The following is a 15,364-nucleotide window of genomic DNA, read 5'->3' as shown; positions in this document are numbered from 1 at the left end:
TGTATCACTTAGATGACTAGAGGGATGTCTATCTGAGTGGGAGTTCATTAAATAATTTGATTAGATGAACTTAATTATCATGAACATAGTCAAAAGGTCTTTGCAAATTATGTCGTAGCTCACACTTTGGTTCTACTATTTTAGATATGTTCCTAGAGAAAATTTAGTTGAGAGTTGACAGTAGCAATTATGCGGACTGAGTCTGTAAACTGAGGATTGTCCTCATTGCTGCGCAGAAGGATTATGTCCTTAATGCACCGCTCAGTGTGCTGAACCTCGAGCGTCGGTTGTGGATGTTGCAAACATCTGACATACACGTTTTGACGACTACATGATAGTTCAGTGCGTAATGCTAAATGGTTTAAAATTGAGGCACCAAAGACGTTTTTGAAACATCGCAGAACATATGAGATGTTCCGAGGACTGAAATTGGGATTTCAGGCTAGTGCCCACTTCAAGAGGTATGAGACCTCTGACAAGTTTCTTAAGCCTGCAAACTAAGGAGAAAAGCTCAATCGTTGAGCATGTGCTCAGATTGTCTGAGTACTACTATCGCTTGAATCAAGTGGGAGTTAATCTTCCAGATGAGATAGTGATGGTTCTTCAAAGTCACTGCCACCAAGCTACTAGAGCTTCGTGATGAACTATAGTATATCAGGGATAGATATGATGATCCTTGAGCTATTCGCGACACCGCGAAAGTAGAAATAAAATAGGAGCATCAACTGTTGATGGTTGGTAAAACCACTAGTTTCAAGAAGGGCAAGGGCAAGAAGGGATACTTCATGAAACGGAAAATCAGTTGCTGCTCTAGTGAAGAAACCCAAGGTTGAACCCAAACCCGAGACTAAGTGCTTCTGAAATAAGGGGAATGGTCACTGAAGCAGAACTACCCTAGATACTTGGTAAATGAGAAGGCTGGCAAGGTCGACAGAAGTATATTGGATATACATTATGATGTGTACTTTACTAGTACTCCTAGTAGCACCAGGGTATTGGAATACCGGTTCGGTTGCTAAGTGTTAGTAACTCGAAATAAAAGGCTACGACATAAATGGAGACTAGCTGAAGGTGAGATGACGATATGTGTTGGAAGTGTTTCCAAGGTTGATGTGATCAAGCATCGCATGCTCCCTCTACCATCGAGATTGGTGTTAAACCTAAATAATTGTTATTTGGTGTTTGCGTTGAGCATAGACATGATTGGATTATGTTTATTGCAATACGGTTATTCATTTAAGGAGAATAATGGTTACTCTGTTTATTTGAATAATACCTTCAATGGTCTTGCACCTAAAATGAGTTTATTGAATCACGATCGTGGTGATACACATTTTCGTACAAAAAGTAATGATAGTACCACTTGTGGCACTGCCATTTGAGTCATATTGGTATAAACGCATGAAGAAGCTCCATGTTGATGGATCTTTGGACTCACTCATTTTTTGAAAAGATTGAGACATGCGAACCATGTCTATTGGTATATACGCATGAAGAAACTCCATGCAGATGGATCATTTGGACTCACTTGATTTTGAATCACTTGAGACATGCAAATCATACCACATGGGCAAGATGACTGAAAGGCCTCGTTTTCAGTGAGATGGAACAAGAGAGCAACTTGTTGGAAGTAATACATTTGATGTGTGCAATCCAATGAGTGTTGAGGCACGCAGTGAATACGGCTATGCTCTTACTTCACAAATGATTTGAGTAGATGCTGAGTATATTTACTTGCTGAAATATAAGTCTGAATTATTGAAAGGTTCAAATAATTTTAGGGTGAAGTTGAAGATCTTCATGACAAGAGGATAAAATGTCTATGATATGATCATAGAGATGAATATCTGAGTTGCGAGTTTGGTACATAATTAAGACATTGTGGAAATTGTTTCACAACTAATACCGCCTGGAACACCATAGTGTGATGGTGTGTCCGAACATCATAGCTGCACCCTATTGGATATGGTGCATACCATGATGTCTCTTATCGAATTACCACTATTGTTTATGGGTTAGGCATTAGAGAGAACCGCATTCACTTTAAATAGGGCACCATGTAATTCCGTAGAGATCACACCGTATGAACTATGGTTTAGAGAAACCTAAGCTGTCATTTCTTAGTTTGGGGTTGCGACGCTTATGTGAAAAGTTTTAGCCTGATAAGCTCGAACCCAAAGCGGATAAATGCATCTTCATAGCACACCCAAAACAGTTGGGTATACCTCCTATTCAGATCCGGAAGCAAAAGTGATTGTTTCTAGAACCGGATCCTTTCTCGAGGAAAAGTTTCTCTTGAAAGAAATGAGTGGGAGGATAGTGGAGACTTGATGAGGTTATTGAACCATCACTTCAACCAGTGTGTAGCAGGGCACAGGAAGTCGTTTCTGTAGCACCTACACCAATTGAAGTGGAAGCTGATGATAGTGATCATGAAACTTCAGATCAAGTCACTACCAATACTCGTAGGTCGACAAGGATGGGTACTATTTCAGAGTGGTACGTAATCCTGTCTTGGAGGTCATGTTGCTAGACAAGAATGAACCTACGAGCTATGGAGAAGCGATGGTGGGCCCGAATTCCGACGAATGGCTCGAGGCCATAAAATCCGAGAGGATCCATGTATGAAAACAAAGTATAGACTTTGGAAGAACTACTTGATGGTTATAAGGCTGTTGCGTATAGATGGATTTTAAAAGGAAGACGGACAATGATGGTAAGTATCACCATTAAGAAAGATCGACTTGTCGTTAAGATGTTTTCCGACAAGTTCAAGGAGTTGACTACGGTGAGACTTTCTCACTCATAGCGATGCTAAGAGTCTGTTGGAATTGTATTAGCAGTTACTGCATTATTTATGAAAGCTTGCAGATAGGATGTCAAAACATTGTTTCCTCGACAATTTTCTTGAGGAAAGGTTGTATGTGATACAACCAGAAGGTTTTGTCAATCATAAAAGATGCTAACAAGTATGCAAAGCTCCAGCAATCCTTCTAAGGACTGGAGTAAGCATCTCGGAGTTGAAATATACGCTTTGATGAGATGATCAAAGATTTTGGGTTTATACAAAATTTATGGGAAACTTGTATTTCCAAAGAAGTGAGTGGGAGCACTATAAAATTTCTGATGAGTATATGTTGTTGACATATTGTTAATCGGAAATGATGTAGAATTTCTGGAAAGCATATAGGGTTATTTGAAAAGTGTTTTTCAATGGAAAACCTGGATTAAGCTACTTGAACATTGAGCATCAAGATCTACAAGGATAGATCAAAAAATGCTTAATAGTACTTTCAAATGAACACATACCGTGACAAGATTTTGAAGGAGTTCAAAATAGATCGGCAAAGAAGGAGTTCTTGGTTGTGTTATAAGGTGTGAGTATTGAGTAAGACTCAAGACCTGACCACAGCAGAAGAGAGAGAAATGACGAAGGTCGTCCCCTATGCTTTAGACATAGGCTCTACAATATGCTATGATGTGTACCGCACCTGAAGTGTGCCTTGCCATGAGTCAATCAAGGGGTACAAGTGTGATCCAGGAATGGATCACAGGACAACGGTCAAGGTTATCCTTAGTAACTAGTGGACTAAGGAATTTTCTCGATTATGGAGGTGGTAAAAGAGTTCGTTGTAAAGGGTTACGTCAATGCAAACTTTGACACTAACCCGGATGACTCTGAGTAGTGAACCAGATTCGTATAGTAGAGCAGTTATTTGGAACAGCTCCAAGTAGCGCGTGGTAGCTGCATCTAGAAGTTGACATAGAGATTTGTAAAGCACACACAGATCTGAAAGGTTCAGACCCGTTGATTAATAACCTCTCTCACAAGCGAGATATGATCAAACCCCATGGGTGTTGGATTCATTGCAATCACATAGTGATGTGAACTAGATTATTGACTCTAGTGCAAGTGGGAGACTGTTGGAAATATGCCCTAGAGGCAATAATAAAATGGTTATTATTATATTTCCTTGTTCATGATAATTGTCTATTGTTCATGCTATAATTGTATTAACTGGAAACCATAATACATGTGTGAATACATAGACCACAACATGTCCCTAGTGAGCCTCTAGTTGACTAGCTCGTTGATCAATAGATGGTTATGGTTTCCTGACCATGGACATTGGATGTCATTGATAACGGGATCACATCATTAGGAGAATGATGTGATGGACAAGACCCAATCCTAAGCATAGCACAAGATCGTGTAGTTCGTTTGCTAAGAGCTTTTGTAAATGTCAAGTATCATTTCCTTAGACCATGAGATTGTGCAACTCCCGGATACCGTAGGAATGCTTTGGGTGTACCAAACGTCACAACGTAACTGGGTGGCTATAAAGGTGCACTACAAGTATCTCCGGAAGTGTCTGTTGGGTTGGCACGAATTGAGATTGGGATTTGTCACTCCGTATGATGGAGAGGTATCTCTGGGCCCACTCGGTAATGCATCATCATAATGAGCTCAATGTGACTAAGTAGTTAGTCACGGGATCATGCATTACAGAACGAGTAAAGTGACTTGCCGGTAACGAGATTGAACGAGGTATTGGGGTACCGACGATCGAATCTCGGGCAAGTAACATACCGATTGACAAAGGAAATTGTATACGGGGTTGATTGAATCCCCGACATCGTGGTTCATCCGATGAAATCATCGTGGAACATGTGGGAGCCAACATGGGTATCCAGATCCCGCTGTTGGTTATTAGCCGGAGAACGCCTCGGTCATGTCTGCATGGCTCCCAAACCCGTAGGGTCTACACACTTAAGGTTCGGTGACGCTAGAGGTTTTATGGGAAATAGTATGTGGTTACCGAAGGTTGTTCGGAGTCCCGGATGAGATCCCGGACGTGACGAGGAACTCCGGAATGGTCCAGAGGTGAAGATCAATATATTGGATGAAGGGTATTGGAGTCCAGAATTGTTCTGGGAGTATCGGGTGACGACCAGCGTGACCGAAAGGTGTTTCGGAGGCCCCAACAAGCGTTGGGGGCCTTATGGGCCAAGGGGAGGGAGCACACCAGCCCTCTAAGGGGCTGTGCGCCCCTCCCAACCCCTCTCACGTAACCTGGAGAGGTGGGGGCGCCTCCCCTAGGGCAGCTGCCCCTCCCGGCTTGGGGGGCAAGTTTCTTAGGGATGGGGCGCCCAAACCCATCTAGGGTCTCCCCTGTGGCCGCCACCCCTCCCCTAGGGCGCCTCCTCCACCCCCTTCCCCCTATATATAGTGAGGGAGAGAGAGGGTAGCCGCACCCTTCCCCTGGCGTAGCCCCTCCCTCCTGCAACACCTCCTCCTCCTCCGTAGTGCTTGGCGAAGCCCTGCCGGAGAACCACGAGCTCCATCGCCACCACGTCGTCATGCTGCTGGAGTTTTCCCTCAACTTCTCCTCTCCCCTTGCTGGATCAAGAAGGAGGAGACATCCCCGGGCTGTACGTGTGTTGAACGCAGAGGTGCCATCCGTTCGGCGCTTCGATCAGAATCGACCGCGATCTGAATCACTGCATTTACGACTCCACCAACCGCGTTCTTGTAACGCTTCCGCATCACGATCTTCAAGGGTATGAAGATACACTCATCCTCTCCCTCTCTTGTTGCTAGAATCTCCATAGATTTATCTTGGTGATGCGTAGAAAATTTTGAATTATTGCTACGCTCCCCAACAGTGGCTTCTCTCAAGATAGCATGTATTACGGCGGGTGAACAAATTACTGCCGAGCAATTGATAGAAAAGCGCATAATTATGAAGATATCTAAGGCAATGATCATGAATATAGGCATCACATCCGTGTCAAGTAGACCGAAACGATTCTGCATCTACTACTATTACTCCACACATCGACCGCTATCCAGCATGCATCTAGAGTATTAAGTTCATAAGAACGAGTAACACATTAAGCAAGATGACATGATGTAGAGGGATAAACTGAAGCAATATGATGTAAACCACATATTTTTATCCTCGATTGCAACAATACAATATGTGCCTTGCTGCCCCTACTGTCACTGGGAAAGGACACCGCAAGATTGAACCCAAAGGTAAGCACTTCTCCCATTGCAAGAAAGACCAATCTAGTAGGCCAAACTAAACCGATAATTCGAAGAGACTTGCAAAGATATCAAACCATGCATATAAGAATTTAGAGAAGAACCAAATAATATTCATAGATAATCTTGTTCATAAATCCACAATTTATTGGATCTCGGCAAACACACCGCAAAAGAGTATTACATCAAATAGATCTCCAAGAACATCGAGTAGAACTTTGTATTGAGAATTAAAGAGAGAGAAGAAGCCATCTAGCTAATAACCCGAAGGTCTTGGTAAACTACTCACGCTTCATCGGAGAGGCTATGGTGTTGATGTAGAAGCCCTCTGTGATCGATTCCCCCTCCGGCAGATCGCCAGGCCCCAAGATGGGATCTCACGGGTACAGAAGGTTGCGGTGGTGGAAAAGTGGTTTTGTGGCTCTCCCTGATGTTTCTAGGGTATACGAGTATATACAGGTGAAAGAAGTACGTCGGTAGAGCTACGAGGGGCCCATGAGGGTAGGGAGCGCGCCTACCTCGCCCCCCCTCCCGGGCGCGCCCTCCTGCCTCGTGGAGTCACATACTTCTACTCCAAGTCTTCTGGATTGATTTCGGTCCAAGAAAGATCATCGCGACGGTTTCATTCCATTTAGACTCCGTTTGGTATTCCTTTTCTGTAAAACTCTAAAATAGGCAAAAAAACAGAAACTGGCACTGGGCCTCCGGTTAATAGGTTAGTCCCAAAAATAATATAAAAGAGCATATTAAAGCCCACTAAACATCCATAACAGATAATATACATGGAACAATAAAAAATTATAGATACGTTGGAGACGTATCGGGCGGGCCGCCTATAACAATTGGAAATGATGTCATTTTGAACCAACTTGTATCATTTTGAAAAAACTATGAAACATATCAAGTCCACAAATAAATGAATCATATTCAACCCACGGGAATCATATTATTTTCATCATTTTGAACAAACATGAAACATATCAAGTCCAAGTATAAATGAATCATATTCAACCGACATGAATCATATCATTTTCATTATTTATCACTTATTCAACCAACATTCATCAATGTGAATGAATCATATTCAACCAACATCTTTCATTCAACAACATTCAACAATGCATCATATCATAATTTTGTTTAACAAAAAAAATTATGAACTAGGGTTCATCTTGAGGGTTCACTATTTTTTCTCCAACAACATCCACTACTTGCATCATATAACATCCACATGCATCATATATCAAAACAAATTCCTCCAACATGCATCTCATATCATATCATCATTTTTTTAAACAATTTTTTTATCAACTAGGGTTCATATCCACACTATCATTCGAACTAGTGAGTAGGGTTCATATTCAACACCACTAGTGATTAGAGAACATCTAAAAGCAACCTCAAACAATCCTAGGTAAAAAATCAATCTTATTTCAAAAATATGGGTGATTTGAAGCAAATAATGCATCGAATCGGAAGCTATTTGACTAAAAGTAATTGGAGGGATCGAAGGAGCTTACTTTTCTTTCTTCGGAGCCATCTCAATCCGCAAAAATGGTGAAGATCCAAGGAGAGGAGTAGAGAGGGGCGAGAGAGAACAACTCCCGCTGTTCTTGGCGGCTGGGAGGATAGGGGATGGTGGAGATGGGGCTGGGGCGGGTGCGTCGACCCGTATAACTGCTCGCACCCTACCCCCAGGATCCACGACGGTAAGGTTATACAGCCTACCGCCAGGGACAGTGGCAGTAGGGGGACGACGATCGTCTAGGGCTGCTGACATGGATTAGCAGTCTGGCGGTAGGATGTTTAACCCTACCGCCGGGAGCCCTGGCGCTAAGAAAAGGGTCAGATTTCAAAAAAATTGTCAACTAGGGTCAGATCCTAAAAATATATGGTAAAAGGGCCAAAACATGAAAATTTGCCGTGTGTGGCGGGATATGCAAATCCCATGCATGCTAGCCGCTGGATACTGGATTCTTAGCGTTGATGATTGATGAACGGCAGGTGTCAGCCCATCTTGGCAAATAAATGGTTGCAATCACTTGAGTGGTGTTTTGGCAGGAAGGCTGGGAGGGAAGTGGTAAATCCAAATTCAAAATTGCTACACTATAGTAGTAGAGATAATTAATAAGAGAGGAAGAAAATGATTGAGAAAAAAATAAGGAAAGAAATGAAGACAAAGAATAGGAAAGACGTGCAATGAATATGGAACGAAAAGAATTAAGATAGAACAAGGAAGACAAGAAAAGAAATTGAGACAAAATAAGGAAGACATGCTAGGAATAAGAACTGAAAACAATAAAATAATTAAGGAATGAAATCTACTCGTATCTAATTAAACCGGAATTATATGGAGCGCATAAGAATAAAAATGCCGATCATCTGTTAAGATATTTTAACGCATAATCAAATTATCACTTGGCCATATTATTACTCCCTCCTATCCAAAACGTACGAGTGTAAATTTTTATCCCACTACAACACATTTTTTTTACAAAAGTATAGAAGTGCCAGGAGTTTTTTTGTCCCATTCTAATGCATGGATGTGCAGCGGACTGGGACCAAAAGACTGGGATAAGACAGACAAAAATGAGCGAGGCATATGCCTCCTGTTGCAATGCATGGGTATTTGTGCTAGTAGTCCCAATTAAAAAAGGCGCATGCTAGGAATCATCCGGCTGATCTGCGCATGAGATCAGCCGTGTCGGCAGCCACTCGATCGTCCTGGCAGCCCGTATTATAAGCCGTTCGATCCACGTCTCAAGCCTGTTCGATTCATTTCTTTTCGAGAGTGCGGGTCGCGAGTACTGCTTTCACAAACAGCTACGCACACATGACACGGCGAAGTGCTTCTTGTTGAGCTAAGCAGCAAAGTCATCTAGTATTTGTTATGTAGCAAGTCACCCATTTTCTAATAGAAAAATAGCAAGTCATCCATGCTCGTGCACCACCACGAGCTAATTCAAATACAATCGACAGAGTTTTTTTTTCGAGAGTACGTTAAAGGCGTACCGTATTTATATAGAAAGGGAGAAAATGTTGTACAAGACTGCGATGAGACTAGAAAGTCTACACGGAAACTCCGACTTTGGAAAAAAAAAGCCTACTCTCGCGAAAGGATCTAAACCCTCAACTCCTAGACCTGCCTTCTTCCAAAGCTTGATCTCCTCGTGGATGAGCTGAACAAGGTTAGTGTCCGAGCGCACTTGGTCATTGCAGTTGAACACCCGAGCGTTCCTCTGCTTCCATAGGTGCCACGCGGTCAAGATGACGAGCGAATCAAACCCTCTCTTGAGCTTTCTATGGAAGGACTTCCGCGCTTGTCCCACCACACCATGAATGTATCCTCGAGGCTTGGGATTTGAATGTTGATTTGAAGCAACTGGAAGCAACCACTCCAAACTTGCCTCGCGTAAACGCATCTAGCGAGGATATGGTCTGTTGTGTCCTCCTCTTGGCAGCAAGTGTAGCATGCCGAAGTCGTATCTTGGAGACCATGCCTCGCACGTCGGTCCAAAGTCCATAGCCGGTATCGAGAGGCAAGCCACACAAATTTTTTGCACTTGAGAGGCGCCCAACAGCTCCAAATGCATTGAGCGGCGGTGAACCGAGTCATGCCCTGGCATAGCATACTGTAGGTGGATTTTGCGCTATATGAACCTGTGACACTCCAGGGCCAGTAGAAGACATCATCCTCCGATACATTCCTTTGGATCGTCGCCAAGGCATGTTGCAAGTGTATGAGTTGCAGGTGAGCCGTGAAGGATAGCTCACCCGTGATGTCATTGACCCAAGAGCCCCCGAAACAATCGGCAGAGTGGCTGCTGCATATGCTGCATACGAGGGTAGACGCGCTGGAAGACGAGACGACAATGTCGCAAGGGGTTGTTCGACTGTTGCGGGCCTAGAGTAAGGGCTCGAGCAGTGCTGCGACGCTGGACGACCAGCTCTGCAATGGCAGCCTGGGGTGATGCTATGAGGAGGGCTTCAACGAAAACCTGGCACATGCTTCGATAGCCGTGGTGATGGCGCGATGACGTGCCTCGGCGGTCGCGACGATTCTGCGATGGTAGCCTGTCTGCTTCGACGATGTTGCGACAACATGCTTTGACACTTGCAGCGATACTATGACGACAAATTGTCTGCTTCAATGATGTTGTGACGGCATGCTTCGGCCACACAATGGTGGGTGCTTCAACAACCACGGTGATGCTACGACGGCAACCCGGGATCCTTCGGTGATGTTGCATCGGCGTGCTTTGACGGCCGCGATGGGTGCTTCGACAGTCACAACGATGCTACGACGGCGAGCCGACTGCTTCCATGATGTTACGACAACATGCTTCCGACACCCACGACTATGTCGCGACGAACCGTGACGGCGACGTTCTTTCAATGACCATGGCGATGCTGCGACGAAGGCCTGATTGGTTCGACGGCATGCTTCCCAGCCGTTGCAGTGCTGCGACAATGGCACGATTGTTTCAATGATGCTACGATAACAACTCGGCTAATCCAATGATGTTGCGGTAGTATATATGTTTCGACAGCCACCGCGCTTGCAGAGGTGTCAAGGACGCTACTCTAAGCATTGCTATATCTAAGCAAATCATGACTCCATGTGCTTGCGAGTACCAAAATCCAACAAAGACCCACAATCATCGTAAAGAATATGGTGTTCTAAAATCCTGGTTTAGTTCTTGCTGTGTGCTTTCTCTTGAGATGTCGCGGTTACTGTAGCTTACGTGACATCCCTTCGAGATATTAGAGGATGCGCTTCCCACCTATATACATAGGGACGTGCTAAGCACAACGTGAGAAGTGCAAGTAAAAAGAATCTGTTAATTAACAATCATAGCTCCAGGCGTCACTATGGACGTCACGTGGAGAACAGAGGCTCCGCACCACACACGATGGCGTGCGATCGCACGGCGCCGGACGCGGCTGACGAAGCCACAAAATCATCCGGCTGTTTTTGAACATTTTCCATTAAAAAAACATCACAAACCTTCAGAAAACCTAACGGAAACGGAAAAGTCCCCGTTCGGAACGCGCGGAGCTTGCCGAACGCCTCCAGCAGTGCCCAAAACCGTGAAGCGAGCGAAGCCGGACTTCTCGAAAGCGAAATCATGGAGTTGGTGATAATTACAACAGGAATGCCACTGCTTAGAGCATTTCTAGCATACCCCTTAAAAGTGGTCAAACCCTTATATTTTTTGCGTTTTAAGGTTTTGGTCCAAAAAATATCCAGAACAGAAACCGTAAAAGTGGTCCAACCCGTATTTTTTTAAAGGACATCGAAAATCCACACCCGAGACCCTTATGTTTGAATGTTGGAAGGCCGAACTGAGGTTGCCCTGTATACCGGTCGAACCTCGTCGGAGCAAACACGCCGCCGCGGAATTTGCTGGAATCCGTCCAAAAACTCACCGAAATTCGTCACCGCACACCTGAAAAGGCCACTGGACGCCGGAATCAATCGCCGTCGGTTCGAATTGGACGAGCTCGACCTTGCCGTAGCCTCCCATGACCTCAGCCTGGCCGCCAAAATCCTCCCGATGCGGCCGGCAAAGGGGCATGGCTCGGCCGGCGTGAGCGTCAACGGAGCAAGGCGCAACCGGCGGGCGGTGAGGCGCGGCTGACGGGGCTAGGCGCGACCGGCTGGGGGAAGGGGCGGCGCGGGCTGCCCGGAGGAAGGAGCTCTTATCCCAGTTTTACAATTTGTTTTTACAGTATCTGTTCGACTGTTTGATCCTTCAAATGCTTTTTTTAACCTTAATCCCACTTTTACAGTTTGTAGTTTTAAGGGTTTGCTATACATATGCTCTTAGAGCAATTCTAGCAGAACCCTTATAACGCAGACCCTTATAACGCGTTTATAGTACGTGAAAAATGCATTTTAAGGGTCGATTTTAGCTGCGACCGAATAGACCCCTAAACTTAAACTGTATAACCGAATATTCGCTTATATTCATTCCCCACGCCTTCTTTTTCCTCTCGCACATGTCCATGGTCAGCTAGATTGCTCCCGCAAAACGAACAAACAACGCTCGAAGCAGCCAACGACGACCAAATATGAAGCGCACGAAGTGGCCAATCCAGGAGCTAGCTCCTCCGTCGGGGTAACCAGAGCTAGCTAGCTAGCTCAGCTTGAATCGATCCAAAGCTAGCTAGCTAGCTCCTCCATCGCCGCAGCGAGAGACGCGGCCGGGGCTGGCGGCCGGGGAACCGGGGCGGCGCGGACGGCGGGCGCGGACGGGCGGCCGGTATCCAGGGGTGGACAGGGCGGCACGGACGGCGGACGCGAAAGTTTCTGTGACAGTTAGGCTCCCGTCAACTGCTTTCTCACGATACATGACATCATAGAAGCAGACGTCAGAACTATGTTTTTGCGGATCGGAAGGAGTTTTTTTTTCGTACCACAGTCGACCCGCTCCTTCTCCTGCTGGCGCTCCCCTCCGTGGCCAGATCTGTGGAATCCCCGCCGCTTCTGGTACAGAAGACACTACCCCGAAGCAGCATCCCCCCGGTGGCCAAATTCATTGTTTTGACCCTTTTTCGTAACTTAAGCACGATTTGACCCTATGTGCATTTTTTTCTAGATCTGACCCTTTTTCTACCGCCATTGTCTTTGGCGGTAGGGTAGCACATCCTACCGCCATGGCCTTTGGCGGTAGGACTTACTTACACCGTCACGCCCGTTCGGTGTGAAAAGGACCCTACCGCCATGGTCTTTGGCGGTAGGGGCATGCATGTAATTATAATAAGGGCACGCATGCAATAAAAGATTCATTTTTTGCAAAAAGGACCCTACCACCATAGGCTATGGCGGTAGGGTTACACGTCCTACCTCCATCGACTGCGGCGGTAGGGTCCTTTCTGCAAAAAATGAAAGTGACGGTGCAGGTAAGTCCTACCGCTAAAGGCCTTGGCGGTAGGGTGTGTTACCCTACCGCCATAGACAATGGCAGTAGGAAAAGAGTCAGATCCAAAAAACTTTTGCACATAGGGTCAGATTGTGCTAAACTAACGAAAAAGGGTCAAAACCGTGAATTTGCCCCCCCCCCCCCGCGGGACCTCCTATGTGCCGCTCTTTGCAGCGAAGAGACGCAGTTTCGCACAGGCGGCCTATGACTGGGCCGGCCCATGACCTCCAGCGAACATATGTAGCTCCAAAAAAATTCGACTTCTCTGGGAATCAATCCAGCGATCTCATGCTGCCAACGACGAGCCGCAACCAGCTGAGCTAGCGAGATTTTCTGATTAGACGATAGCGTCAACCTATAAGAACCAATAGGCAGCACAAATCTGAATTAGTTTTGGAATTTTGAAAGTAGTTTTTTTTGAAACTGAGTGTTTTGTGAAACGCAAACACTGTTCAAATTTGTGATTTGTTTTACAAAATTGAACCACTTTTTGAAATCATGAACGCTTTTTTTAAAAACAGGAACATTTTTCGAAATTCCAAATGAAAATTGTGCAAACGCGAACATTTTTTAAAACTCCCGAACAAAATTTGAAAACACAAACAAATTTTAGAACATTTTGAACAATTTTGAAAAGGGAACATATTTTAAACACAAAAAAAATTAAAACATGATCATTTTTTCAAAACGGGAACATTTTCTGAAAAGTTGTGAAATTTTTTAGCAGAAACATTCCGAACATTTTTTTAATATGTGAACATTTTCTGTATTTATGAACAAATATTGAAAACACAATCTTTTTTGAATATTGATCGATAATTAGAAGCAAGAATCTTTCTTGAAATTTTAGAACATTTTTCAAACTAAAATAATGTTGAAAAATATAAAAACAAATAGTACACAAACAATGTTTAAAAGTGTGAACATTTTTCAAATTTACAAACAAAATTTGAAAACACGACCTTTGTTTAATTTTGATCATTTTTATAAAACCACGAACATTTTTAAAATTTTAGAACATTTTTGAAAGATGCAAACAAAATTTGAATTTTCTAAACTTTGATGAATTTCTGAATTTTACTAAACTGGAATATTTTGTGAAAAAACGAACAAAGTTTCGAAAAGGCAAACATGTTTTGAATTTTCGAACATTTTTTGAACAAGAAAATGAAAATAAAAAAGGAATATGAAAAAAACATAAAAAGGAAAAAAAAGAAACAGGAAAAACGAAAATGAAAAAGGAAAAGAAAGAAAACATGGTTCTGGATATTCTTTTTTTTTTGAACATCGGTACAAAGGTTCTGGATATTCTAGAAGGTTCACAAAACCAAAATAAACCGGCTGGAAACCCGTGGAACATTCCAAAAACCGGAAACAAAAGGTTTGCGTGCAGTCATGAAGCCCTAATCGCTCGATGTGCATCTCTGCCTGTGCGTTGCGGCGACAATTTGCCGCAACGTGCCGGCAAATAGGAAAGAGATAAATATGCTGAGGGTCATTGAAGTTGAGTCAAAAGCACAATACGGTCACTGAACTTCAGAATACGCTCGGTACGGTCATTATATACACAAAGTGATGATTATACGGTCACTGTCACACCGTAGAGCCCCGTATAGCAATCTGTCGACTGGTCAAATGATCTACATGCCATTCAATTGACTGGTCAAATAGCAAAAAAAAAATGGCAGCCTAAGTATTGCAGTGGGCCCATCTGTCAGTAGACGGAAGAAATATAAACAAGAAACGTACACGCTGCAGCCAGGGGAGTCGAACGAAGCACATATACAGGAAGTAGGCGCTAGGCCTTTTATATAGAGATGTTCACGCAATGCACAGGCCTGTTCATTGAAAATGAAGCGCGCGTGCGCGCGCACACACACGGTGCGCACATATATATTTTGAAAATTACATTTATTGTATCAAATTTATGTAACTGTGCCCAAAAAAGTGATATATTTTTTCATGCAACTTTAGCCAAGTGTTTGCATCTTTTGCTTAAAAAAGTTCATGCATTTTTTAAAAAGTGTTTGCATATATTCTTTTATAAAACTTAGTGTAACTTTGTATTAGAAATGCATCCGCCTCCGCTATAATCCGAATCCGCCTCCTACTCTGCTATTAGTTCCCGTGCTCAAACCAAAGCCTCAGCCTAGCCTTTTTTTTTGTGAGAAAATTTTCGATCTATTCATCTTCAATCATGACAGTACAACGAATACTAGAAATAATAAAAATTACATCTAGATCCATATACCACCTAGCGACGACTACCAGCCCTGAAGCGAGCCGAAGGCGCACCGCCGTCATCGCTCCTCCATCGCCGGAGTCGGGCACAACTTGTTGTAGTAGACAGTCGGAAAGTCGTTGTGCTAAGGCCCCGTAGGACCAGCGC

This window comes from Triticum dicoccoides, chromosome 1B, assembly GCF_002162155.2.
Source record: "Triticum dicoccoides isolate Atlit2015 ecotype Zavitan chromosome 1B, WEW_v2.0, whole genome shotgun sequence".
In the NCBI taxonomy this organism is placed as follows: Eukaryota; Viridiplantae; Streptophyta; class Magnoliopsida; order Poales; family Poaceae; genus Triticum; species Triticum dicoccoides.
Note: the sequence above shows the minus strand (reverse complement) of the source record.